At 39.6% G+C, this 25103-nt stretch overlaps 1 protein-coding gene across 1 annotated transcript in view; it reads left to right on the plus strand.

The window, feature by feature from the left end:
- The window catches only part of LOC311605059 (bis(5'-adenosyl)-triphosphatase-like), a gene marked incomplete at its 5' end in the record, with an annotated part of 294631 nt that overhangs the window by 96302 nt on the left and 173226 nt on the right, over positions 1 to 25103 (plus strand). The gene's annotated exons all lie outside the window — the stretch shown is intronic.

Raw genomic sequence — 25103 nt, forward strand, 5'->3', positions numbered from 1 at the left:
ACATGTATACACATATAGACTATACACACACAAAAACATGGTAATTTTGCACTTAGCACACTTTTTTTCTGGTATGAAGGAGGTTTATTTGTGGAATTTGTGGAGAAGTGGGAGGGGGAAGAGGAGTTAGAGCCTGAATGAGCCATGAGGACAGAGAGAGAGAGAGAGAGAGAGAGAGAGAGAGAGAGAGAGAGAGAGAGAGAGAGAGAGAGTACTTAGCACACTTTTAAAGTCAACTTATCTCTCCAAAGAGCATAAATTCAAAGTGGAATGTTGCGTTATCCTCACCAAAAACTTAAGTTGATTTAAATGACATATGTGTGACTTGAATCTCTTGTACATTTAAGTTGGATGATTTCTGTATCTTTTAATTCAACGATATAAACATCAAATGAACATTATATGAAGCATCATGGACTGTGTGATCTACTCTAGTGTCTTGTCCTCAAGAGAACCTTCCAGTATCTACTTGTGTTGTGTGGAGCACAGCCTATGACAGAGTAGGTTAGAAGAAAATGTAAAGTCATTTCAGTTTACGTACTGCCTATATCCAAAGAAGGGAAAATATATTCCATACATATGAGAGCTGATGAGATAGTGTCAGCACCCTAGAGCACTTGTTTTAATAGTACTTTGGTTCTAACAAGGAAAGGTGCTTGGATTGATTAGCAATGTGTACCTTAGGTATCACATAGGACAAGCAGATATTAGTCATGTATTTAATACTTTTCATCTGGCCCTTTGAAAACAATTTCCATCTTTATTTTTAATTTTGTTTGTTTATCATGTGTTTCTGCCAACTAAACCTATATGAGGATCTTCAACTTGTCTACAGGCGCCACATGGACTATACATCTGTGTATATGTTCATAAGGTTTTTCCTAATTAACTGGTCATTAAAATGGTTATCCAAACACTGAAAATAAAAAGAAAAATGAGAGGTTGGCGTTTAATAAGGAAATTCTTCAGTGTCTGTTCTGAGGCTTGGTGGATCTTCTGTTGTGTTTTCCAACACTTGGCAGTGAAGCAGGGTGGACACCAGATAGTTCTGAGTGCTAGTTTGTGACCTAGTGGCAGAAACTCTGATATCTCAGGGATATTTTTGTCTCTAGAGATTGTGTTTGTGTAGATGGAAGAGGCACATGGGAGCCAGTTATTAGACGTATCAAGACCCTCACAGGTGAGTCTGACGCAGATCTAGGTGCTCCTCACAACCCAGGTTTCCTAAAGCCTCTAAACATCCTAATGTGACCTCAACTTCAGCAGATATAGAAGGCAAATTGGGGATTTGGTAATAGCTTAGTCTATATGATAAGAAAATCAGAGTTTCAGGATCGTTATATACAGAGATATATTAAAAACACAAGTACACAGTTTATTAACGTAACCAAGGTTAATAAAATGTTGCCAAGCACAGGTTATTTTAATGAATAAATTACCACATGATTTATATACAAGTGAATACTGCTGGAGTGGTATTAAAAGTGCTTGAAAACACTGCTTTCTTAAGCTGATCAGTCACCTTGAATCCTGTTTATGCTCCAAATGTGCTATTGACCGAAGCTCTATGGATACATTTCAGCTCCGTACAAGACATAGTGGCTGGGACTGCATATATGGCATGTGGCCTTTCTCTCCACTAATGCTTTATTGCCCTTCCTGCATGCTCCGGTGACATCTCTAGATTCACAAATAAAGCAACACATGCTTTCATGTTCCATACATCCCCTCTACATGAAAAAGTAATTATAATTAAAATGATTTTTTTTTTCAATCAACAGTACTTATAATGCACCCTGTAGCGATAATGGTACAAGACTGGAAAGAGATTAAACAACAAAGTCAAGTTCATTGCCACCTACCAAGGGGTAATAGTCAATAAAGTCACTTGGCTTCCATGTCTTATTTTTCTCATCTTTAAAATAGTGTCAGTGTATACTGCGCCAATGCTTGGCATGTGTGCATGTGACGCAGAGCTCCTGAAAGCACATTTGGGGATTGGTATGCACTAAGCAGTGCCTTAGTAGGCTGCTTCCTATTGCTGTTGATTTTACCTGTGAACATATACAGAGGGTAAGTAATGAGGACACGGACTTCTAGCCAGGCAGTTGGATGTCCTCATTTATCACCGTTTCCCAGAGTGAGGAAAACGCCGTGTTTTCCAATTTTCTCTCTGCCTTACGCCACTCAGCCTCAGTTTAATCTCCCTCTTTGTTTAAGAAGCTTCTCTGGTTTGACTATACAATAAGGTAATATGTAGCGGGAGGCATAGGGAGCACGAAGCGTCAGGCAGGCGCTAGTGGTACAAGATGTAATGCACATTAGACTGAGTGATCTTAATCGGAGATGATAGGGTGATGAGGGATGGCATTCTTTATAATACTGAAATCATTCACTGTGGATTATGTATCTCTGCATGACACAACAAACAGGCTGCCTTGGAGGCAGACGGGTGGGAAATAGAAACAGGAAGAGGCCGATCTGGGTGGATGTAATTGCACTCCTACTGCTCAGTCTTATACAGTGATCCCTAAAGAAGCCCTAGGTTAAGTGGCTCATAACGTTACATTCTTTGTGGCCACGGCTCTAAGATGGACAGTGATAACTGGAAAAGATCCGCAGAAGGGGTGCAGGATGACACGTTCTGGAAACAGAGAATGGGGATGGAGACTGGAGGTAGGTAGAGAACAACACAGTCACTGTGTCTAAATATCTAACATTCTGGAAAAAAAAAATTAAAGGGCGTGAAGCATGTTGTATTTGACACTCATGAGTTCTGTGTGGCTCCTAAGTAGAGAGCTAGCAGTATCAAGCTATAAGATAGCAGATGGCAACATAAAAAAAAAAAAAAAAAAAAAAAAAAAAAAAAAAAAAAAAATTACAAAAAAAGGACAGATCACATTTAGGAAAAAAACTTCTACCAGTTACAAAGACCTGTGAGTGACAGGGTGAGAGTCACATCCCTGGATCCCTTTGGGTCATGACTGTTGGGAAACATGTATGCAACCGATCCCTGCATAGATCACATGGTTCTGCTCTTCCTTCTTTCCACATCTGGTGCATTCTCTCCATTGTCTCCACCTGCTGATGTTTCAAGCTCTGTAACAAAGAATGCCCTTCTCTTGCTAGTATTATGGAACTTGGGCAACTGCCTAACAAAGCACTCTTGTTTGTTTGTTTGTTTGTTTGCTTGTTTAGTTCTTACAAATACAAGATGTAACTCTTTCTTGACGTTTATAAGACTGTATTCTATCGATTTTTCTCGTCTCCAGCCTCTTCCTGCCTTTTCTCTAGCTCAGCATTGCATATTGATGATCCGTGAGCTTTGCTTGCTTCCTCACATGTGTTTTGTCATACTCTGCAAAGTACTTTTTAATGATGTGCTGCATTTTTGTCTGAAAAGTACTTTTTAATGAGACAGAATGCTGTTGAGCATGTCGCTCATGCTGTAGGTCAGTAGAGCTCCCACAGGTCTGTCTCTTATACACACTTACGCCCCTCCTTTAGGACATGACTGTGTGTGTTTACAGGGTTTGCTCACACAGAGCATTAAAGTTTGTCCCACCAATGAAGAAGGAGAGGTCAACATGAGCAGTGCTGGCTCCCAAAAGTCAGTTCAATTTGAGCTCCTATTCCAATTCATCTCTCACCTCTACCATTCAGATATTACTGCTTTCGAGAATGTCCGCCTAGCTCAGCATTTCATGCCAACCATGCAAAAAATCTGTTTCAGCTTCCTATTTGTTCACTTATTTACAGTACTGTGGCCCGAAGTGATGTCTTCAGCATGTGCTAGGTTCTTCCCACTTTCTATGCCAGCAATAAGTCGTCTTCTCATTTGCTTTTGCCAAACTTAGCTTTGGTTTTCCCACGTCAGAGCCTTGGTACAAATTGTTCTCTGCCTGCAACATCTGACATCTGCTCCCTTTCAGATTGTTCTGTCTTTCTCCAAATATTGGGTCAAGGTAACCTCAAAAAAAAAGTGCCTCTTCTTTTGCTATAGCTAAAATAACCAGGCCTCTGTCCTCGCTACAGTAGCTCGTTCCTTTCAGTACTCCCTTTACATCCTTAACACTGCACTCGTGGTTAACTTTCAGTTTATGTGCAACATCTCCATCCCCCAAATGCATTGTAAAGCCTTGGAAACTGGGACCTAGTCTGGTATATGGTGGTTCCTCAGTGACTATGTCCTAGCTAGTCGCACATATGGCAGGACAAGAGTCACACACACTTCAAGAACTTGAAATTCCCTACAATGCCAAAACATAATTTAAAAGGGGAGTGTATCTTGCTTTCAGGGGGTTGCTTCATTAACTCATGGCTACACCGGATTTGAAAGCATGGTGCTATCACCCATCTAAGGTTAATTTAATAGGGCATTGATGGAACAGAATCCTTTGGTCAGAAATCAGTGTGCTGCAGAAGGCTGAAAATTGCAGCCCGCCAGAAAGGTTTGGAGAGGCAATTATAAGCCTCGTCTGATTGCTAAGCAAGTCTGGTAGACTTGTGTCAAGGAGGATAAGTAACTTTTCCCCTTGAAAGCTGAATCTGTCTGCCTGTAACAAATACAGATGTGGGATTTGCTGAACGCAAGCTGGAGAGCCGCTCTGCCTCTCATTCTGACTTTATCATCCTGGAGTTTATCTTCCCTTGTTCCCCCTCCAGCTTCAGGTCTTGCACTTGCCCTTAGACATTCCACTCACCCTTCCATTCACTGCCCCTGAGCATGAGCCTCTCTCCCCTCCTCAAACTAAATGTACGATCCACCCTTTCTAAAGGATATTGCGCCCCTCCCCCCACCTTTTACTGCTCTCCATTCAGATATGTGCATCCCACAAATTCTGTTGTATTTTCTTGGAACTTGCATGAGTTGTATAAAGCCTCCTCTGAACTTTCCAGGACCTCTATAATCTTGACAAGTTGATGAAGATTATGATAATGACACAAATGGTTCCTTGGATCAAAGAGCACACACAGATAATGCAGAGGAGGGAAGTGTCCATTGCTTAATGCCATGGTTTATCATTTCGTTAGCTCAGTAGGTCTTACCCTGACTGTGTCTCAGATAAGCAAAACTCATAACTGGATTGGCCAATTCATTGGATATTTATGAGTGACACTGAATGGTTATGACTGTGTGCTATGTATAAAATTTACTGCTTGTTCTTTTTTTTTTTTTTTTTTTTTTTTAGGAGTGAGTGCTTAGTATTAAAGCAAAGTGCTTAATATTCCAATCAGCAATTGGAAAAATTCAGCCATGAACTTCATATAGACAGAGCAACCATGGGCTCAAGCATGTCATGAAAAACAATTGCTTGACTTAACACAATGCATGAACAAAATCAATTTACTCAAATTCAGGTCATTTGGCCCCGAGGGCTTAAGAAAAGCATTATATTGCTGATGATATTTATTGTTGAACTTGGATCTCTTTCACACATCATTTGACAAGCACTCGAAGTCCGTGGATCCTTAGTTGATTTTACAGAAAGGAAGGAATGTTTCAGTGATACAGTTAATTAGCCGATTCCCCTCTGGGGTCTCTGATCTCTTCCTAGTGGTTGCTAAGCTTCTGAGTTCATGAGAATTTTGGAAAACAAACAACGATACCCCTTGTTCAGATTAAAATGGTAACTGTGTTTTCTGGATTCATGGGGACTTTTCAGTGAAAGAATCTGAATATGGTAAGTGCATTGTTGGTCTTAACTAAATCATATGCCCTCATATGCTCCCTATATGCATTTTTGAATGTCCTCTGGCTACCTAATTTAAGAGACCTGGACTACGGTTTCCCATGCTACTTTATTATCCTACTTTATAATCCCTCACAGAAAAAGATAAAGTTAGGAAAGAGTACTTTATCAGGTTAAAAATGATTTCTGCTCTTTTTTTCTCATAAAAATAACTATTAGAGAAAATCGGGTTGGCATCATGTTTGCTAGTGGTTACTAAGCATGGTAAGAAGGTAAAATACAATAAGGATGATGATGATGGGTTGGGACCTCCAGAGACAACAATGAATTCACTGCATCAAAAAAATCAGATCAACAAAAGAAAACAGAATAAACAACCGGTGAGGATTCCTGTGTAAGCTCCGGCTACTTCTAGGACATCTTTGTTTTTCTTGTTAGAAATTACTTTATCTTCAGTTGCACGCAAGTCATACATTAACAAGAAGAGTGAGAATCGTGTTTCACTCTTATGTGTGATATTCATGGCAAATGCGCTCTGTTAAACCTCTTTCATCATTTCCTGAATAAGACTTTGCTGTGCAGAGTCCATGTGACCTGCATGGTAAGTTCAATCTCTATAGACAGACATATCCTATAAGACAGCTAGAAGCTGCCTCGAAGCGCAGATGGAAAACGCCTGCTCTGAGGCACTTTTGTTGCTAGTTTCCCTCTATCTTGGCCACGCTTCTCACAGGGCAGTCCCTAGTCTCACTGTGATGGCTACAGTCAAGCGCCCATGAGCCATAGTGCCTAAAGAATGGCCTGTGTGTACACTAAAAATCTTTTGGTTTAATTAAATGCTCTCGACATAACTGCTAATAATTTACTGCTTAGGATGAAAATTTTTTGACAGTTTGGAAATCTATGACACAATAAAACAAACTACTAAGCAAAAATTCTTCTGAATCCATACTATTTAGATGATTGAGAATGTAGGACTCAGGGAAGAGAAAAAGTTACTATAGTAATAAGTTATGAGCACAAGCAGGTAAATAATGCAGAAGGAAGGGAGATAGTAATTAAACATTAATATATTGTTTGTCAGTGGAAATTATTATAGCCTCAAAGAGAAAAGATCCTTTACTCAACTTACTCTCTGGAAAGAACAACATATAAATGAGCAAGAATTATAAAAAGGGGAGAAAACAAAATCAGTGGAAGCTTTATATTCCGAAGAACTTATAACTGATTTTGCATTTTGGCAATCAGCTGTCAATCGTTCGATGAAGCACCCATATACTTCAGATATGCTTTATAATAAGTCCCATTGCTTCTATAATTGGAGTAGGATTTATCTTTGAAACTTGTGTGTCACATGCCAGCAGAGGAGCATCGTAACGCTGTCAAGGTTTGCTTTTGTTACAAGCAGGTGATGTCCGCTTTGATATCCCCAGTAGAAGTCTATTTGTGGATTGTTTTTTAGATTAAGAAAGGTAGGAAAAAGGAAAAAGTGAATGTAAATTTACTAAGAGAATTTTTAGCCAAAACAATCAGAAGAGTATCACTTCAGCATATAGCTGTTATAAAGTATTACTATTCTCTTGTGCTGTAAGTCTTTGAAGCCCAGTATATATTACACATTCCCAATACATCTCAGTTCATATTAGGCACAGGTGGTGAGTGAGTGCCACATTAAATAGGGCAGTTCTTGAGTTCTTTAAATCCAGAGAACTTTAATGATGATGGTGATGATGATAATAATAGTGGTGGTGATGATGACGATGACGACGATGATGGTGAAATATAACTTGCTGCAAAAAAAAAAACCTTTATTTTCATCCTATCTATCTAAATCTAGAAGGCAGTGGTGTGTTTTTCATTATATCAAGGTATAAAGGTCTTGAAATGATTGAGATGGGGCTATTGTTTCTTATCATGGATCTTACTGGAATTTTAAAAGGGAAATGAGCAGCTAGATTACTACATAGGAATGTACATTCATTTTCTGTCTGTCTGCTGTTAGCACTACTGGAGATGCTCATGTCATGATCCAGGGGCTTTAGGGAAGGAGAGGCACTGTTTGGGTCATTATTTTTGCTGACGATTGCCTTTGAAATGGGTGACCACATCAGCGTTCATGAGGGTGGGTGAAATTTGTCATTCAAATTTGAAAGGATGCACTGTTCTTTTGTGGCAACATACTTTACAATTAAATGTGAGGATCTAACTCCAGCTTTCTGGGGTTCAGTCCCTATTCTGTGTACTTGAACAAATTGCCCAACTTCCGCATGTCTCCGTTTTTTTTGTTTTTGTTTTTCTTCTTTAAAATATACGTAGGTGTGCTATGCAAACTAAATGGCTTCTTACATACAAAGCCTTAGGATACACAAGAAGTGCTTGGTAAATATTCGCTATCATAATTTGCATGGGTATTAATAGTATAATCATTATCCTGACAGAGACGATTATAAGGAGCTGGTAGAGTGAGATTGGTAGGTGACAAGTCAGAGGTCATCTTCTGACGGCAGAGAGCCCATCTTAGGGAGTGCTCTTACTATGTGCATGTGACCTAAGAGCCTTCAAAGGCAGCCACTCACGAGCACATTAAACTTTCACACAGTCACAGCAGGGAGCCCACTTGATCCTGTCATTTACACAACATAATAAGGGAATCGCTTCTGGAGAGAAAATACTCTTAATTAGAATTTTACTCTAAGACTTTCAGAACACTTCAACAGACTAGCAAGCAATGTTTTCTGGAAACTGTTCTGGTGTACAGCTTCCACATTCCAACTTAGAAGTACACTTTGACATTCCAGGTATTTTCTCTATTGAAGAGAGTGAAGAAAATGTTTTTACAGCTATATATCTCTAAATTATATATACACTGGATTAACGTAGCGTTTCATTCCACATCTTTTACTATGACCTTACTATGCAAACCTCAGTGTCTCCTGTGAGATTTCCTTGAAATGAGAAGGAAAAATAATCCAGTAGCATCAGGCTTCTGGATTAGGTTACCAGTCATAACAGTCATAAGCAAATCTATCTCCTAGATTTTGTACCCACGAGAACTGGTGAAAGATAATAATGGAATGAAATTAGCAATGGGTGAGCCACAGTCAGCTGGACTCTGGGTCAGGTGCTACACGTAAGTCATGCTGTCGTCACAAGCAGCAAAAAGAAGTGGAAGCCCACAGAAGGAGGTGTCTTCCTTAGAGCCTTAATGTCGAATGCTACCCTTCTCTCTTCCTATCACCCTTGACTTTGCTCCTTATTTTCATGAAAAAGTCAAGCACAGTGAGTTAAGCATTTTTTGGAGACTGTGATTCCTTGTCATACACCCATACACACACACACACACACATACACACACACACACACACACACACACACACACACACACACACACACCCTAGATATCTTGTAAGCCCTACAAGTCTTAGATATACCCTGCTAATTAAGTGTATAAAAACATTTAAAGAAAATGGCGTTTTACAAAATTAATGTTCTTTTTTTTCTGTCTTTAAGATGTGGCCTATGAGTTTGCCAGCTAAGGAACTTTATTAGAACTCCTTTTTGTAGTTTTGCTTAAACACAAGCAAATCACCAATGTATTCTAGCCCAGCGTCTACAATTCCCAAGGTCATTCTTTCGAAGCTTACTTTGTGCACCAAACCTCTTAAATACTTTTGCATGCCTTATACTGCATTCATATCATGATAACACACTAAAATATTTAAAAGGAAATCGCTGCCTTATTTTTCCTCAAAAAGAAACAGTCCTTGCTTACAACTCTCAGTGGACCATAAATATCTTCTAGGCCAGCTGCTCCAGTGCCCGTTGGAAATCTGCCTTACATTAGTAGTAACTAAGGAAATCATAGAATATTCCCTTTGCACTGAAATGCAGCCTTGTTCTAGCACATACACTTTTCTGTTGGAAGAATATTGTTTCTTCTTAGAATATTCTCACCATTATTGGAAGGATATTCCATGCTTGGGTCAAGTGCACTGGGAACTTTCTGTTCATTTTCTCTGGTGATTTTGGCTATAGATTGGTGTTAAGACTGAAGTCCACTTTTTTTGTTGTTTGTTTGTTTGTTTGTTTTTTGTTTTTTATTTGTTTGTTTGTTTTCTTCAAGCAGATAAAAACAACCAAACTTGTTGCTTAAATCACCCCACATAACACACATTTATCGGGTGGGTCTATCATGTGCATATCTTCCTGGAATAGTTTTTTTTTTTCATGTCTCATCTCAAAACTGAGAACTGCAGGAATGTGGTGCACTCAGCAGCTCTAAATCTGGGATAAGGCTGAATTAGACTAGAGAAAGCAGTGTCAAGATTGTTATCTCTAGGTGATGCTATCAAATGGAGAGGAAAGATATGATGTGATTTGACATTAGCAAGCTGAGAAGTTAACACATCCAAGAGGACATTTGCTTGTTTCTTTTCCTTGGGTGTAGAAACTGAGGCACAGAGAGATCTCCTAGCTTTTTTTTTAAGAACAGAGAATAAGAACAGACCAAGATTCACATTCAGGCTGCCTGCTTTCGGCTTCTCCTTCATGCTACTGCGCCCACTAACACCCAGAAATATCTTCCTCACCTCCTCCTCACTACATCTGACCCACAGAAAGCCTTTACTGTCTCACATGACAGGTTCCCCCAGAACGGCAATTGTACTAACTCTGTTCTTTCCCCCATCCTTCAAATGCGGAGCCTCATTTTCCGCTTCCTCAGCCCCCTTGGTCTTCATTTGTCAGCAGCAAGGCCCCATACTGTCTCAGCCTTGCCTTCCTTCCTGTCAAAATGCCCTTTTTGTACCTCAGTTGTACACAACAAGAGTTCATATTCTTAACCTTCAAAGGATGACAACATATTTCTCAAGCCAACAAGGTCTCCTAGAAGAGAATGGGATTTCAAAACAGGAAAAATCATGCCTTAATTTAAATATCAGTGGGACTAGTAACTCCAAAACAAAACTACAGAGGCCATCTCTGATCCCTGAGTGCATGTCTGGACCCATCCACATGTGCTTTCATATTTGGAACTATGTCTATACCCTGCCACAACCGCAATAAGCAGTACTCTGTCAGCCTCGAAGCTCAAGAATGCTCTTATCTATGTCACAGTCTCTATATAACCCCAGAGCAACAACTGGCTTTGAATATGGGAATATGCCCAAACCAAGAAATAAAGAGATCTTTTAGAAACTGGAAAAGACCAATAATGATGATGTTAATTATGAGGATGACAAATAGAAACACCAACAAAATGAAAAAGAAAGCCAAACAAACAAAAGCACAGATATATCTACCTCTAAAATATCTCAAGGAAGCCAGGTAGTGGTGGCGCACGCCTTTAACCCCAACACTCGGGAGGCAGAGGCAGACAGATTGCTGTGAGTTCAAGGTGAGCCTGGTCAACAAAGTGAGTCCAGGACAGCCAAGTCAACACTGAGAAACCCTGTCTAGAAAAACAAAACAAAAACAAAAAAAACAAAAAAAAAGAGTCTCAACGACTATGTAAACAGGTCAACACCTTGAATATTAATTAGCACATAGAGATCAAATTTAAACTTCTTAGCTCCCATAGTCAGATAATACATGTGTCAACTTACCCTCTTTCTTCAAATTTGTTGCAACAACAAATGAAGGACTGAGCATAACCATGAATCTACTTGCATTTTTCTACATGCAGACATCTAGTTAGATCAGCACCATTTGTTGAAGATGTTATCTCTTTTTCCATTGTATGGTTCTGGCTTCTTTGTCAAAAGCAAGTGTCCATAGGTATGTGGGTTTATTTCTGGGTCTTCAATTCAATTCCATTGACCAACCAACCTATTTCTATGCCAGGACTGTGCCATTTTTATCACTGTCTCTCTGTAGCGTGAGATCAGAGATGGAGATTCCTCTGGAAGATCTTTTATTATACAGGATTGTTTTAGCTATTCTGGGTTTGTTTGGATTTTTTTACATATACATTTATATTATTACAAATATATACAATAAACTACCTATAAGAAGAAACACGAAACAACCAGGAATTATATAAATGTTACATTCAGTGTTTTGGCTATTTATATTTGCCTGCCTTGAAGAAAACGTATTTCCTATCTTGGTACATCTAAAATTTTGAATGTAAATCAATATCTATCATATCTAGTCATTATCAACTTAAAACATCTATCTAGACCTAAAATCATCTTAACCCTTAAACAACTAAGCTTAACTGTAAAACTAAACTATCTGGTCTTCAACCTTATCAGAGACTTGAGAAGGAATAAAATTAATTACTTAAGTATATAGGGAGCGCAGGTTAGTAGCTTCCCAAATGAAAAGATGACAGAGACAGTTTGCCACCTAGACAGTCACCCAAAACTCTCTATAATGTTGGAGCATCATCTTCAGCCTTCTGCCCAATATATCTGACAGACATATTTGTGAGGCAGGAACTAGTGAGGACTTGCTAACCCTGTCTTGGCAGAGTTTGGCCATTGACTCTGACTACATCCAATCTTGCCCATTTAAGGCAAAATTCTGTCTCTGGTAGAAATGGGAACATTTTGCCCAGTGGCTTGTTTGCACATTTGAAGCCATCTTCATAATGAGGTTCTTTGATGCTCATCATCTTCTTTGAGGTAGGCTGGGAGTTAACCTGTCTCATTGTCAATGAATCTTTAAAATAATAAAAACATCTTTAAATGCCATATTCTGTATTTCTCTGAGGTTTTTGAAGACCTATCTTTCTATAAAATCATATCTATATGTTACAGCTAGGATGTATATTCTTGTGATAAAAATAGACTAGTAATTGATTTGACCATGATTTGATCAACTAGCAGTCAACTTGTATAATTTACTTATCCTAAACAGCCTGCAACAGCACTTTCAAAGTATTGGGAATAAACCTTGTGAGATATATATATATATATATATATATATATATATATATATATATATATATATCCACACACATAGTATGTATATGTGTGAAGAGTAATCTGAAATTTGAATTCTATACCAATGTATCTAAAATTAAACTTATTTTACATCTATATACAAAATTCTATAGCAATGAATTAAAAATAACTGTGAGTAACTATTATTCTGGGTTTTCTGTTTTTCTATATGGAGTTGAGAATTGATCTTTCAAGACAAGGTCTGTACAGAATTATGTAGATATTTGATAGGGATTGCATTGAATCTGTAGATTGCTTTTGGCTTCTTCAATTTCTTTCTTAAGAGACTTGAAGTTTTTTTCTTTTATTTGCTTGGTTAGAGTTACACCAAGATACTTTATATTACTTGGGCTATGGTAAAGGGTGTAGTTTCCCTAATTTCTTTTTCAGCCTGTTTGTCATTTGTACATATGAGGGCTATTGATTTTTTAAAAATTAATCTTGTATTTGGCCACTTTGCTGCAGGTGTTTATCAGCTGTTGGGGTTCTCTGGTGAAATTTTGAGGGTAATTTATGTACACTATCATATCATCTGCCAATAGCTGTACTTTGACTTCTTTGGCTCAAAACTAAAGTCCACGTGGATTAAAGATCCCAACCTAAAGCCAAACACACTAAATCTGTTAGAAGAAAATGTGGGGAAGAGCCTTGCACTCATTGGCACAGGAGACAACTTCCTGAAGAGAACACCAATAACCCAGGGTCTAAGATCAACAATTGATAAATGGGACCTCATCAAACTGAAAAGCTTCTGTAAGGCAAAGGATACTGTCAGTAGAACAAAACAGCAGCCTACAGACTGGGAGATCTTCACCAACCCTACATCCCACAAACGGCTAATATCCAAAACAAAGAACTCAAGAAATTAAATACCACCAAACCAAATAATACAATTAAAAAATGGGGTACAGAGTTAAACAGAAAATTCTCAACAAAGGAATATCGAATGACTGAGAAACATTTAAAGAAATGTTCAACATCCTTAGTCATCAGGAAAATGTAAATCAAAATCACTTTGATATTCCAACTTATACCTATCAGAATGGATAAGATAAAAAACTCAAGTAACAGCACATGCTGGCAAGGATGTGGAGAAAGGGGGAACACTCCTCCATTACTGGTGGGAGTGCAGCTTGTTCAACCACTTTGGAAATCAATCTGGCGCTTTCTCAGAAAGTTGGGGATAGTGTTACCTAAGGAGCCAGCTATGCCACTCCTGGATATATACCTGAAAGATGCTTCATCATATAACAAGGACGTTTGCTCATCTGTGTTCATAGCAGCTCTAGTCATAATAGTCAGAATCTGTAAACAACCTATATGTCCCTCAACCAAAGAATGGATAAAGAAACTGTGGTACATTTACACAGTGTAATACTATTAAGCTATTAAAAACAAGAATATCTTGAAAATTGCTGGCAAATGGATGCAACTAGAAAAGATCATCCTGAAAGAGGTAACACAGACCCAGAAAGGCACATATGGTAGGTATTCACTTATAGGTGGATATTAACTGAACATAGCTGTCCTCTGGTAGACTCCACCCAGCAAGGGATGGGACAGATGCTGGGACTTACAGACAGACTCTGGAGGGAGTGCTGAGTTGTATGGAAGAGAGGGTCTTAGAGTCAAACGGTTGCTTGGAAACCAGTATCTGAATGTCTGCCCATAGAGACTACAATGCTGGGTTTGTGTCTGATGGGATCATGGGCCATCCACTTTGTATAGAACTCAGCTTCCCTATGCTCCAGCTGAGATGGATTACTCCTGGTCCCCTCAAAGCCTACTTTCAGCTCTGGTTCCCTGTGATGCTATGGTTAGACTCAGTAGTTCAACTGGGGAAGAAATACTTGCCCCAGGGACTTTGATTTCCACGAGGAGGCCACATTAGCATAGCAGAAAGGATATTTACACTGCAATTGACTTTTAAAATTCACTGAGAGCAGAAGATAAAAGGAAAACACACCAGATGGAGTGTGAGTTCCCTACTATTTCAAAACATAGCCATTCCCACTAAATTAGTTGGCACAAACTTAAAATTAAATATCATCCTGATTGCTATTTACAGTTGTCAAAGTGACAACAGTAATATGTTTCCAAAGGAGCGAAGATGGTGCAAAGACTGATTAGAATATTTGGGGAGTTTTATGTTTCGGATGGAAACATTAAGAGAATAATCAGTTGGACAAGAAAATATCAGGGATATCCTAAAGGCGATTGAGACATAGCTCAGCTCCTGGATTTCTAGGAACAGACTCCCAGCAAAGGCGCTGGGCTTGGCTGAAGGCATGCACATCTTCCAAGTCAACTTCAGTGTCTTTCATTTTGCTGGTCCTACATGCTGTTCTTAGTGATAATTTTTAGTCACAGACTTCTTTGAATACCCCTCACCAACATAGCTGTGTATTTTTAAAAACATGCTTACATAGGTAGGTTAAAATTTGTGCTTCCCCTTTAAAATTGTTTAAGTGCCAGTTGAAGAAGCCCCCAACTCGGTAGAGAGAAGAATGAGCTGAAGGCTCAGAAAGTTCTTGTGCTGATTTTAATGAGAAGCATCCCCCATGGTGTCATTTGGGCATTTGAATGCTTGGTTCCCAGTTGTTGCCACTGCTTAGTGGGCTTAGAGTTGTGGCCTTGTTAGAGGAGGTGTGTCCCTGGAGACCGCCTTTGAGAGTTTAAGACTCTTGCCATTTCTAGTTTATGCCCTCTGCTTCATGCTTGACGTATAAGCTGGAAGCTCTCAGCTGCTGCAGTAGTCACCTGCCAGCTGCCGACAGCCTCTGCTCCCACATCATGGACTCTATTCCAGGAACCGGAAACCCTTTCTTCTTTAATTTGCCTTGGTCATGGTGTTTTATCAACAGAAAAGTAACTAATACAGTGACTGAGACAGGCTTTGTTGAAAAGGTTTATACATGTTCATATCCACCTGAAACCAAAGAATACCACACACGCCCTTTGGGTTGAGTGTTTTCTTCCTAACTTCCAGCTCTCTGAACTCAAAAACATTGTGTTAATTTATTCTCAGAGTAAATGTCAGTTCAGACATGCATTGTCAGGATACCCAGTGAGGAGTGGGGAGTCTTCTGCAAAGGAAATTCTTTAAGGACTTGGAATAGCACTGCTTTTCAAGGACTCAGCAGATAAACACAGTGATGCTCAATTTTCTCCCCATTAAATATTAGGTCCACTCTGAGAGTTAACATAGTACCTTCCAGAAAACTGGCCACTTGTATAAATTGTGTGTGTGTGTGTGTGAGAGAGAGAGAGAGAGAGAGAGAGAGAGAGAGAGAGAGAGAGAGGGAGAGAGGGAGAGAGGGAGAGAGGGAGAGAAGGAGACAGAGACACACAGAGAGAGAAAATAGAGAGACACAGAGACAAGTCAGAGAACTTTTTCATTTGCAGTGTTTGATGATTCTAAACTATCATTAAAGTATACAAAATAATTGCCTTTAGTCTTCTTTATGAATCTTTTTGAGTTGCTGGGTAACTTTTTTAATTTTAATTTTATATTGCTGGGTAATCTTTAAGTGGTGAGAATTCACCTTTCTAGTATTTCTATTAGTAAAAGGAGTTATCTTGCTGCCTTTTCCTATTCTCTAACGTGCTTTTCATGACAATTGTTAAGTGCCTCAAAGTGTGCCTTTATAATGTATAGAAGATAATGTGAAATAGAAATGTTAAAAGACTCTTTGATACAGCTGGAATTACAGTAACTGAAGAAAAATGTTTTTTACATAATTAAACTTACAGATTTTCATATTTAATTAAAGTTGAAACTACCTAGAACACACATATAAAAGATATGTCAGGCATTGGTTAGTTTAACCCAGAGATACAATTTCAAGTGATCATGTATTCACATATAATGCTTCTGATAACAGAGACTATGCCATTATGCAGAAAATGCCCCCTCTCCCCACACACATCATTACTGATAGCACTTCCATTCTGAACAATCGAAACTTAGAATTCTTGAATTTTATCATTGATTTTTCTTAGTTACCAAGTGCCCTAGTTTTATCTCTGTTACTATAATAAAATGCCCTGACAAAAGACAATTTTGGGAGAAAGGATTTGTTTGGCTTACAATTCCAGGCCACAGACATCATTTGGGGAAGTCAAGGCAGGAAGTCAAGCAGCTAGCCCCACACAGAGTCAAGAGTAAAAAGAGAATAATACATTGTTGCTTGTCTGCTTGCTCTCAGCTAGCGTTTTCCTTGGTTGTACACTTCAGGATCCCCCTTAAGAGGGAATGGTGCATATACAGGGGGAGGGGGTCCCCCTCAGTCACAGACAGAGGGGAGGGGAGTGGGGGGAAAGCAGGAAGGAGGGAGGAATGGGAGGATACAAGGGATGAATAAATTAATAAAATATTTTTTAAAGTAAATCAACAAAAACAAAAAAAAAGAGGGAATGGTGCTGCCCATGGTGGGCTGGTTCTTGCCTTAAAAATTAATAGTAAAGATAATGCTCATAGACATACCCACAGGCTGACTGATCTACATAATTCACTAACTAAGGCTCTCTTGCCATGTGATTCTAGATTATGTTGACAGTTAAAAGTAGCAAGTACACCAGGTTATATTAGCATTTCTTGCCAGATTACTGGTAATTACTATTTTTAGCTGGTCAGAAGTTATCATATGTATAAAAAGAAAAAAGAAAAAAAGAAAACTTCTGGGATTTTTTTTTTTACAAAGTTCCAAATATTGTCTTTAGTCTGCTCTTCTCAGTTTTTGTTTGATTGTTTTGTTTTTGGTGTGAAGGGTTTTTTTTTTTTTTCAGAGAGGATATTTTTGTTATTGCTTTGTGTTGTTTTGGTGGTTGTTGTGTTTGCGATTTGTTTGTTTTTGTGTTTTGACAGGGTTTATCTATGTAGCCCTGGCTTTCCTAAACTCATTCTGTAGACCAGACTGTCCTTGAACTCACAAAGATCTGCTTGCTTCTGTCTTCCAAGTGCTGGGGTTAAAGGCCTGTTGCCACCATGCCACACATCTTCTATTAATTAAAGAGAAAATCCTATGGCTTTGTGAAGTCATTATGTTTGCACAATCTGTTCCTCAAGTCTGAAGTGGAGGATTCGGATGCAATTCCAAAATTCTGCAAAAGCAAGGCCCACTCTCCAATTTCCCTCTTCTTTACAGCTTTCTTTCTCAATTTTAATGCATTTTTTTTTTTACACGCTAAGTTTTTAAGCTAATTTCCTATATAAAGCTTAGTAGTAAACCTCCTCTGGTTTTCTTGGTTTGGTTTGGTTTGGTTTTCAAGACAGGGTTTCTCTGTGTAGTCTTGACTGGCCTGGACTCACTTTGTAGAGCAGGCTGGCCTCGAACTCACAGTGATCTGCCTGCCTCTGCCTCCTGAGTGCTGGGATTAAAGGCGTGCTCCACCCGGCCCACCTCCTCTGGTTTTAACCACTGTTTTATGGTGGTGGTTGTGCAGAGGGCTGAACATTCACATGGGAAGCAGAGAGAGAACATGCCTCATTGTCCCCATTTCCTTGCCATCCTTGCGGCTGTCGCTGGCCCTCATGAGCACATAGCCTTGTATTCTATGTCTAGTCCCCTGAGTTTCTGCCACACGCTCTGGCTGGTTAGTTTCTTTACATGCAAAGCCCTCCATTGCAGAGCTAGGAAGCTCCAGTGTCTGAGCGGAGCTCCCAGGAGCCTGTTGATATGTCATTCTGCTCTCTCTTCACAGCGGCAATTCCAGAGCCATTTGTTCAGTGCAAGTGCCCACCAGTAAACCAACTCCTTCCCACTTCCATTCTTTTTTTTTTTCCTCCTTTATTAATTTATTCTTGTTACATCTCAATGGTTATCCCATCCCTTGTATCCTCCCATTCTTCCCTCCCTCCCATTTTCCCCTTATTCCCCTCCCCTATGACTGTTCCTGAGGGGGATTACCTCCCCCTGTATATGATCATAGGGTATCAAGTCTCTTCTTAGTAACCTGCTGTCCTTCCTCTGAGTGCCACCAGGTCTCCCCGTCCAGGGGACATGGTCAAAGGTGAGGCACCAGAGTATGTGAGAAAGTAATATCCCACTCTCCACTCTACTGTGGAGAGTGTTCTGTCCATTGGCTAGATCTGGGTAGGGGCTTAAGGTTTACTGCCTGTATTGTCCTTGGCTGGTGCCTTAGTTTGAGCGGGACCCCTGTCCAACTGAAGTTTGTCGAGTTCTGAAAGTGTTGCCTCTGTCCTCACTCTGTCCTGACCCTGTCTTCCCCTTCTCCATATTTCTGAAGAAGCTCCCTGATGACTCCCAGCTCTCTAGACCCTCCCACATGTTTTAACATTTCAGGTCTCAGAACAAGGGAGCAGAAAGGCTCTAGATCTCAGTGCACCTGAATAATAAAAGAGTCATATTTATGATTGACCTCTGGCGGACTAAAAATAACTCTCGTCATCATTTTAGCTGTGCCCTCGTGTCAGCCACTAAATGGAATCTTCCATTTTTAATACAACTTGATTGAAATATCATTCAAATGCTTTGCAGTTCATTTATGTAAAGTATATAGTTTAATAGTTTCATGTGGTCCACTAAGACTTTACTAGTGTAAAGTTTCAAGTTGTTCATGGATGAACTTCTTTATTATGTACAAGTATTTTGTCTATTTCCATTTTCTTAAAAATGATTGTGTGTGTGTGTGTGTGTGTGTGTGTGTTACACAGCATGTTATCATGACATATGTTGTATACCTTTTGAAGCAATTACCACAATCACACTAACTTATATATCCAGAAAACTGCCACAGGTGGTTACTAGCTTTGTTGTGGTAGGAACAGTTAATATCTACTCTCTTAGCAAAATTCAGATAAATAATAAACTATTGACCATGGTCACCATTTTATACACTAGAGAGTCAGAGTTCAGTCACCTTGTCATTGAGTTTTCACCCTTGCCAGCATGACTTTACTTCCCAGGCTCAGGGACCTGCCAGTCTACTCTTTGTTTCTGGGACCTGAACTTTTTTAGACTCCACCTGTGAGTGAGGTTATACACAATTTGTCCTCCGTCTTTCTCTGTTGTCCTTCTGTTTTAAGGCTAAATTATATTTCTGCATCTCTCTCTCTCTCTCTCTCTCTCTCTCTCTCTCTCTCTCTCTCTCTCACACACACACACACACACACACACACACACCATTTTCTTCATATATTTGACAATTACCTTATTTATTTTGGGGACTGGGAACACTGCTGTAATAAACAGGAGAGTGTTCTTATCTCTTGGAGATAATGATCTTATTTTTGCTGTATATATACCCAGAATTCAGATTGCTAGTTCGTACGGTGATTCCAGCTGTGTATGTCTGAGAATCGTACACAGTACTTTTTCATGCTACTCGTGCTAATTTGCTTTCCCACCAACAATGCACAAGTGTTCCTCTTGTTCTTCTGACCGTTTGTCATACTCGGCCTCACAAGGGTGAAGTGATAGCCTGTGGTTTTTATTTGTACTTCCCTGATGATTAATGATGTTGAGCATTTTATCATAAACCTCTTGGCTATCTGTATTGCTTCTTTGAAAAGAATGTCAGGGATGTGGCTGGGTGGTAAAACACTTACCCAGCATGCGGAAGACCTTGGTTTCTAGCCTTAATGCTAGAAATCTGTATAAGACTTTTAGCCATCTTTAAAAGTTAGGTTAATATTATTTTTGGTATTAAATATTTTAAATATATTATAGATATATTACAAGTATTTCTTCCATTCCAGAGTTTTCTTTTCATTTTTTTTATCATTTCTTCTGCTATGCAGAAACCTCTCTATTTGTTGCCAAATTCTATCACCCCATATGACTGAGTGTAGGTCTCTTTGTTGTTGAGTGGAAATGTGTGTTGCTTCAATATTTTGATTATTAATAATAACACAGGGAAAACTCTCTCCATTTATAAGTTTGTATAGGCATATATTTTCATTTTGCTTACATAAAAAAACTAGGAATGTAGTCACTGTGTCACATGACAATAAATGTTTAATTCCTGAAAACTGTGCCAAGGTTGTCCCCAACTCAGACACTCTGCTTTACATTTCCAGCAATAGCTCGGCCCCGCCCCCGCCCCGCCCCCGGCATCGTTTGTAAGAAGCCTGTTCTAATTTCTCAATCATACTCATCCAAGTGCCTGTGAAGTGTTAGCTCACTGTGATTTTGAGTTGATTCTCCATCCCTGGTAGCTAACTGCGTTGAGTATTTTCCCATCATTTTTGGTCAATCATATGCCTTCTTCTGGGGAAATGTCTATCGGATCCCATGTTTGTTTTTTTGTTAGATTTTTGTGTTTCAGTTGTAGGACTGGGAGATGGTCCTTCTGTGTCTAGGCCCCTCCACCCTCTCAACCCCCCCCCCCCGCCCCGGGATAGCTAGAGACGTTCTCGTTGTTTTTTGTCTCCTGTGCACAGCAGCTGCCTGGTAGATTGCTGTAGTGCCTTGTTGGAATGCACCAGAAATTTCTCTCTCTAAAACTTCTTGGTTTTATTTACTTTTGATGAATCAGACATAAGGGCTTACACATCTCAAAGAGACGAAGAGGCTGAAACTAAGGTTGAAAGTCTGTGTTTCTTATTCCAGGGCAAATTCGTATCCAGATCCTGTCCCATTTTCTTTCTATGGCCTTTGTAGAAAGCCTGTACTTTGCCCCACACTGCAGAGGAGCAGCAGGGCATGCCTAGAAGCCAGGTCTGGCTTTATTTGTAATATTGCTTGGAAAACACATGATATTTTGTTGATACATGGCATGGAGAGCACCAAATTATCTATAATATATTTTCATTTTGCTTACATAAAAAAACTAGGAATGTAGTCACTGTGTCACATGACAATAAATGTTTAATTCCTGAATTAAACATGTGTGCATGTGTGGACACATATGTAAAGGCCAGAGATGAGCCTTCAGTATTGTTCCCATCATATATTTGGGGTCAGGGATTGCAGCGTACCTCACTGGACTGGAACTGGATTATTAGGGGAGGTTAGCTGAACAGCAAGACTCAGGAATCTGCCTGTCTCAACCGGTCTGATGCTAGAATTAAAAACATATACAATGCCCACTTATTTTTCCTCATGTTCTGGGGATGAAATGCAGGTCCTCATGTTTTCCAATTGCTGGCCTAGTGTGGAATATGGTGTCACTGCATCTGATTCTTAAACTCCCCGTTAACCTGTATCTTTTCCATGGCATCTGTCAAGCTACAACACTGCAAAGACTGATGGTTACTTCTACAAAGATATTCTCTCCCAAATTGAGTTTCCTTGATGCCCAAGGCTGGGGGCTAACAAAAGCTACCAGGCCATTATTTTCTTTAAATGATTAAATAAAATAAAAGTTTTCCCCCACTTTATTTCAAGTAGCCCAACCTTCCTAGACACCTCTGTCCTCTCAGAAGAGACAAATTTCCCCTTATGAAAGTGGGCGAGCAGGTCAGTGTCTGCTCCACGCTATCTCTCGTGCCCATGTATTCTACTGGAGACAACCCCACTTCTTATTTCTGAAGTTCATTGTTTTTAAAGGAACAAAATATAAAAGGGTTTTGCCACTTGACTAGTATCAGACTTTAGATTATTCTTGGAGTCAAAATGCAGGCCAGCAGGCACACAGTGAGGAGAGTCATGGTCATGGCTTTGTGATAAAGTGGTGAGAATGAGAGGTCAGAGATGCCTCTCATGGTCTTGATCTGTGTTAACTGAATGAGCTGGGATGTTTTTCATGTCCTGGAAGATCCCATCTGACAGTGTTTGTTAATTGCCTCATGGGACACCAGGCACGCACTTCTCATTATATAGTGGCAGCCATTATTATTGTCGCTGTTGTTGCTTTGATATCACAGCTGTAATTGTACTGTTGTGAATGAGAGATCAGTGTGTGAACTTGAACTTCCTGGCTCTTCTTCATTCAGCATGTGGGTTGTAAGGTGAAATGGCTACAAAGGAAAGACAAAGACTGTAAACAATTGAAGAGAACTGAGAATGGTGTGTGCTGTCATCTATGAAAAATAATTGTGTCTTCCCTCCTGCCTTGTGTCTTCCAATCCCGAATATGGAATTTAGGCCACCAGATCTCACCACCATACCTAGGAAGGTTAGAGTCTATTTTTGACACAGGGAAAAAAAATGTAACTTACGTTATTGGAAATAAATCAAATGAAACATTCATTTTCACTAAAACAAAACACACACACACACACACACACACACCGAATTTTGATATAAAATAATACCCCAAGTCCAGCATGTCTGATTTGCAGCTTCCTGTCTTGGGGTTGTAACCCTTCCCTGGGAAGCACTTTCCTAGGAATTTGGACTTATATTTGTTCCAACTAAAGATACCTTCACTATTTCACTAGAGCGGCCATCGGATATTTGTCAAACAATTGTCATGTGCCAAGCCCTGCTCAAGGATTAGAGATGAGTGACAAAGAGCTCTGCCTCAAGGTCCAGTAAGATGGACTGACATGCCCTAAAATCATCTATCACTGAAGTGATAAATGGATGCCATCTGTGTCTCTGCAACCTGCCATGGATGAGAACATGAGAGGACTTAAGAGAGGAGGGGCACTGGAGTTTGGGAGTAAAGTAGCTCCATCTGCAAGGGGAAATGGTGGAACATGGGTACCAGTGCAGGAAAAAGACGGTCCAGGTTCATATCCAGAAGCACAAGCAGGTAGACCAGCAGGCAGGTGAGTAATCCCTGCTAACAGCCAGAGTCAAACTTCAGCTCCAGGGATAGCCATAGAGCCCTCTAATTATCCATCCATGATGCAAGAACACATGTCATGTGATAAGTTGGAGTGAGGCCATGCCACCTCAGTGTTAGAATGCATCACTTTCTTGGGTTCATGTGATGAAGTTACACCCTTTCCTTTGGGTCTGACCCATGACTGAATGGTCCATGGGTCTGGTTTCCTTGATAAGATTTTAATATGCCCATGTGGGCCTATATTATCAGTTTACCATAATAAACATATAGAGTAGCTGCCTCTGTATTCCCATGAATAAGTCACTTATGAGTCTATGTTGGATCTGACAGACAAAATGGTTTGGGGAACCCAAAGCTACAGTCATGCTTCTCCCTCAAATGGAGTCAAGAGCTGTTTATAAAATATCACCTCCTAAAGCACAGTCCAAGATGATACTGTTTGGTACCTGCTCTTGGTTCTAGCTGGTTCTGTGTGACACCATCTACCAAATGCCCTGCCATCCCCAGCTCTTTTTATGTGACTGGCATGAATGCAGAAGCAGGAAGTGATCTCCAAAAAGTAACATTATACTTTGATATCATCTTGGTTTCCACAAGTTGTGATATAGTACACTCTTATTATATGTACTGCCTGTGAACATAGAAGAATCACAATAATGCAATTATGAAAGAAAACAGGCCTAAACCAATTTTCATACCATGGCAGTCTAACCATATTTGGAAAAATACAAAATTACTTTTTTGGTTATATACAGAGCATCATTAACAGTATTTTATTTTCTTTCATTATTTCACTGTCTCTTATGTGAGATTTAAAAATACAGGATGAACTTTAGAATGGGACTTATGAAAAGAGAAATTTATCCCGTGAGTTCAATTTCTGTGTTATAGCTGCTGGTTGAGGAATGTCAACTTCTTTATTACTCTGATCCTTAGTCTTGTGTTGAATTGATGTCTTAAACAAAGCATGCAATTTGGGAATGAATTTGGAAATTCTCAGAAACTCTTTTGCAAGTGATAATTCATGTCAGTTTCTTTTCAGATGTTTCCCCTTAGCAGTTCATTTACAAACCAGTCCTTTTATTCTGGTAATCTAGATACATGTTGACCTCTCTTTTGTGCCCAGCACCATTTCTGGGAAAGAACAGAAAAGTGGCACCCTGCTCTCACAGAGCTCATGTTGTGGTGGGAATGGTTGTACAGTTGCCGACAATTAGTAAGTCCTCAGACTGTACCCCAAAGTCCAAAGGCAGTTAAAAAGTGCTGTATCTGACACATATGGGTAGAGAAGTTGATGATCCAACACCTCTCTTTTGGGTGAGCTCACATTCAGCTGGTTCCTTAATCGTGGGAAATTGGCAACCATGTAGGGATGTGGAAGTCCAGCGTTCCTAGGCTAGTGCTAAGTTTTTAGAGCTAGAAAGAAGCTGACACATCTTGTTAAGTAGGGAGATAGTGAGTGTGCTCAGTGTTAAGTCAGTGGTGGTTCCAGGCTTGATGACACATTTGAAGGCCTACTAAGGGCTTTGGAAGACTGTGAACATAGACCTGGAGTGACCTGCTTCTTACCTTTATAACACTGCCGGGATTCTTATGTAGAGAATGGCAGTTAGACATCAAGAACAAAGTAGGATGTGTCCTATCATAGATGAGACAGATGGTTTGCGTGCGCTTGCCTATAGCGCTAAGTGTGAAATACGTCAATGGATTTTAGATGGTTGGATTTGTTTGTTTTGACGCAGGCTCCACAGAGCATCTCCCAGGG

Source organism: Acomys minous (assembly GCF_964271855.1).
Source record: "Acomys minous genome assembly, chromosome: 9".
Classification (NCBI taxonomy): Eukaryota; Metazoa; Chordata; class Mammalia; order Rodentia; family Muridae; genus Acomys; species Acomys minous.